At 44.7% G+C, this 4,313-nt stretch overlaps 2 long non-coding RNA genes across 2 annotated transcripts; one reads left to right on the plus strand and one right to left on the minus strand.

Moving 5' to 3' along the window:
* Nucleotides 1-957: 957 nt before the first annotated feature.
* On the minus strand, nucleotides 958-2,362 carry LOC141231932 (uncharacterized). Its single transcript, XR_012298207.1, has 5 exons — nucleotides 1,790-2,362; nucleotides 1,528-1,640; nucleotides 1,353-1,449; nucleotides 1,200-1,271; nucleotides 958-1,120 (listed from the first exon to the last, which is right to left on the minus strand). It is a non-coding gene; the product is annotated as an uncharacterized lncRNA (long non-coding RNA).
* On the plus strand, nucleotides 1,985-3,193 carry LOC141231921 (uncharacterized). The gene is made up of 5 exons (XR_012298196.1): nucleotides 1,985-2,366; nucleotides 2,518-2,630; nucleotides 2,701-2,797; nucleotides 2,880-2,951; nucleotides 3,031-3,193. It is a non-coding gene; the product is annotated as an uncharacterized lncRNA (long non-coding RNA).
* Nucleotides 3,194-4,313: the final 1,120 nt, after the last annotated feature.

Below are 4,313 nucleotides of genomic sequence, written 5' to 3' on the forward strand. Positions count from 1 at the left end.
TTAGAAATGATGCGTCTGGTGGCGTGGGTATTTCTCGTTATAGAGGTCATTTGTTCAGGATAGGGGCTGTGACAGAGGCTGCCAGAAGTGGTTTAAGTGATGAGGTTATTAAATGCTTGGGGAGGTGGGAATCTGTGGGGTTTCGTTCCTATGTTCGGCCCCCCCTGCTATGAGGTAGGACCTCTGGCCCAAGGTTATGAGGTTACATGGGGACGTGATGGTGTGCATTTGAATGTAATAGGCTTGGATGTTTGGTCTTTGGCAATCCAAGAAGGGATTGAACTTGGTCTAAAGTTATGGAGGGTGTGGTAGAGCGGCTCACTCGGCTGCACATACAGGTAGGCACAGGAACACTGTCTCTCTAAACCTTCCGTTGGTTTATTAAGAGTACCTGACCGCTGTTCCATCCTTACAGCCGCCATCACTCAGGACATGCAGTCTGTCCACAGCCATCACACTTGCTTCCTGGGGATCTTGTCCGGACTTCTAGCACCAACTGTGGTAGATCGATTCACTCGGCTGCACATAGAGGTAGGCACAGGAACACTGTCTCTTTAAACCTTCTGCTGGTTTATTAAGAGTATTACATAAAACCACGGCAATGTTAGCAAAACAAAAACGGTCTTCCCCACCTAACAGGAAAAACAAAGCATAACATATGGCACAGTCCTTGTTGCTACGGGAAACTGCCCACTCCAGAAACAAACAACTCAAGGTTTAGCTTTCCTTCACATGACAATACAGCTCCGGAGCTTGTGCCTCCAGACCCGCCCCACACACATTGCTCTAGAAAGCTGGGTATTTATCCTCTGGACTCTTCCTACTCTACAGATGTTCAATCATCCTAGCACTAAACATGGCTGATTAACCCCTCGGCAATTTGTGTGCTGGATCATATTTCCTAGGTTTATATTGCTGAAACTACGCTGGTATACTCACTTTAAATGACACGAGAGGTTAAGGAGATAAAAAATATATTTTTATTTTTATTCATACAAAAGCTAGTTAAAATAAGGATAAAATATGAGGCTAAAAATTCCCAGAAGAAGCGAGGTTCGATGGAGGAATATGAGCGATAAATCAGTGGATTATTCTTGGTATGTCCAGGACGTACAGGTACCTGTGAAGGGTATATATACTATGGTAAGTATAGGAATAGTTGGCAGATTATCTTATTAGTATATAGAGATTTTAGTTACCTGAAACGTAATTAGGTGGTGGAAGAGTAATCACATATGGATGCCTCTGGCTAGTTCTCTTGAACCTGTCAGCTGTGAGTAAAAAAAGGGGGGGGGCTAATTATTAAGAGACAGGGTATTGCCACGTTTGGAGTTTGAGTTTGGGTATTTTACCTGTATAGTAGAAATCTTAAATAAATGGAGGGGTCTGTATATATCTGGTAGGATTAGGGGGGGTACTCCCCTGGGTTACTGCAGAGACTATAGAGTACTATAAAGTGGAAATAGAAAATTAAAACGTTAAAACGTATATAAATCTGAATAGCACACTTATCACAGTTTATCTTACCCGTAGGGAAGTAGTTTTGTGGATCTAGAGGGTAGTAGTTGTCCAATGGTGGTGGATGTAGTCACAGTATAGTCATCCAGACTAGTGTAGTCAATCAAGATTAGTTATACCACCTAGGGGAGCTATGTGTCAATTGTGGTTATTATAAATAATAACTATTATAAATACAGTACTCATAGGTAAAAAGAAAAATAAAATGATCTCTTATGTATATATATATATATAGAGTTACGTACTGCTGCAATAAAATGAGAGGTCTTACCACTATTGGCTCTGTGTGATGGAGAAAGATTCAGCTTTGGAGTAGGTTGAGCTGTATAGAAAAAATCCTGGTTTGTAGCAAAAGGTAGAGAGCGCTGGTAAGTGTTTTAAAGCTTTTTCTTTCAACAGTGGTGCTGATAAGGATTCCTTGGGGCGGTGGAGTCTGTAGGAAGTGTGGCCTCTCCTGCTCTCCGTCTCCCAGTCACGTGACTAGTAGGACCTTACGCTACGCAGGTCCTACTGAGATCATCATCTTTCTTTTCTCGGGTGCTGCACGCAGGTGCCGGAGTCTCCGGCCGGGACTCCGACGCCCTCAGCCCTGACATCCAGCAGTCCCGTCCCCCACGAGGACGCCGACAAAGATAACAACTCCAGCAGCACGTGCCCATCCGGGACTACACGTGCACGAACGACAGACTCCACCGCCCCAAGGAATCCTTATCAGCACCACTGTTGAAAGAAAAAGCTTTAAAACACTTACCAGCGCTCTCTACCTTTTGCTACAAACCAGGATTTTTTCTATACAGCTCAACCTACTCCAAAGCTGAATCTTTCTCCATCACACAGAGCCAATAGTGGTAAGACCTCTCATTTTATTGCAGCAGTACGTAACTCTATATATATATATATATACATAAGAGATCATTTTATTTTTCTTTTTACCTATGAGTACTGTATTTATAATAGTTATTATTTATAATAACCACAATTGACACATAGCTCCCCTAGGTGGTATAACTAATCTTGATTGACTACACTAGTCTGGATGACTATACTGTGACTACATCCACCACCATTGGACAACTACTACCCTCTAGATCCACAAAACTACTTCCCTACGGGTAAGATAAACTGTGATAAGTGTGCTATTCAGATTTATATACGTTTTAATTTTCTATTTCCACTTTATAGTACTCTATAGTCTCTGCAGTAACCCAGGGGAGTACCCCCCCTAATCCTACCAGATATATACAGACCCCTCCATTTATTTAAGATTTCTACTATACAGGTAAAATACCCAAACTCAAACTCCAAACGTGGCAATACCCTGTCTCTTAATAATTAGCCCCCCCCCATTTTTTTACTCACAGCTGACAGGTTCAAGAGAACTAGCCAGAGGCATCCATATGTGATTACTCTTCCACCACCTAATTACGTTTCAGGTAACTAAAATCTCTATATACTAATAAGATAATCCGCCAACTATTCCTATACTTACCATAGTATATATACCCTTCACAGGTACCTGTACGTCCTGGACATACCAAGAATAATCCACTGATTTATCGCTCATATTCCTCCATCGAACCTCGCTTCTTCTGGGAATTTTTAGCCTCATATTTTATCCTTATTTTAACTAGCTTTTGTATGAATAAAAATAAAAATATATTTTTTATCTCCTTAACCTCTCGTGTCATTTAAAGTGAGTATACCAGCGCAGTAGATCTCGTTTATTTTAGGTTTTATGCTTATGTGGTATATGGTGCCCCTTACTACGTGCTGCAGGTTAACTTAACTATACCCACCAGCGCCCTTAAGAATTTTTTTATATTGCTGAAACTAACAACCTCAGTGCTACATATCTCCCCTCCAGTACTTTGCCAGTGACTTTGTCACATATCCCCGCCTCTGCCCAAAGTCGGGGGTTTTGGCACCTTCAGTCACCAAACAGGGAAGTCTAGACAGTGCATCTGCGATGCCATGCAGCTTGCCATGCCTGTGTTCCACCTGAAAGTTGAAGTCATGTAGCCCTGAGTTTCAACTATTGGAACGCCATCTCTGCTTCAAGAGACCATTTGGCTATTGCCGTCTTGGTGCCCTTAAGAAGATCGGTCTGGGTGCGGCTGTCATGACGAAATTCTGGATACACCGCTGATAGTATCCCACCATTCCTAGAAATGCACGAACTGCTCCATACAGCGCAATGGGCCCCACCCAGCGCTCCATGCAGCGCAATGGGCCCCACCCAGCGCTCCATGCAGCGCAATGGGCCCCACCCAGCGCTCCACGCAGCACAATGGGCCCCACCCAGCGCTCCACGCAGCACAATGGGCCCCACACAGCATTCCACGCAGCACAGTGGGCCCCACACAGCACTCCACGCAGCTCAAAGGGGTCCCACACAGCGCTCCACACCTTGTAATGGGCCCCACATGGTGCTGCACGCCGTGTAATGGCCCCATATTAAAATAATAATAATGCAACGCTGATCTGGAATTCACATATTACAGTCCTACCTGTGGGCACATGCTCCATCTCCTCACCCTTGTCAGCACTTCACTAGTGCCGCAGCCACTCTCCTAGGCTGCACGCCTGGCTCCCATCAGGTCGCGTGCCTGGCTCCCATCAGGCCGTGGCTCAAGTGAGAGGGGGATGGTGCCCGGGCTGAGAAGAGTGGTAGCAGTGGTGAGGAAATGGCGCACGTACCAACCAGGACGGCTCTGGGTGCCCCCTCTGGCATGCATGCCATAGGTTGGCCACCACTGGACTATTGCATCAAACCTCTTCATGTGTATTTTGCCCAT

This window comes from Phyllobates terribilis, unplaced genomic scaffold, assembly GCF_046119375.1.
Source record: "Phyllobates terribilis strain yellow unplaced genomic scaffold, ASM4611937v1 Scaffold_2__4_contigs__length_985480577, whole genome shotgun sequence".
NCBI lineage: Eukaryota > Metazoa > Chordata > Amphibia > Anura > Dendrobatidae > Phyllobates > Phyllobates terribilis.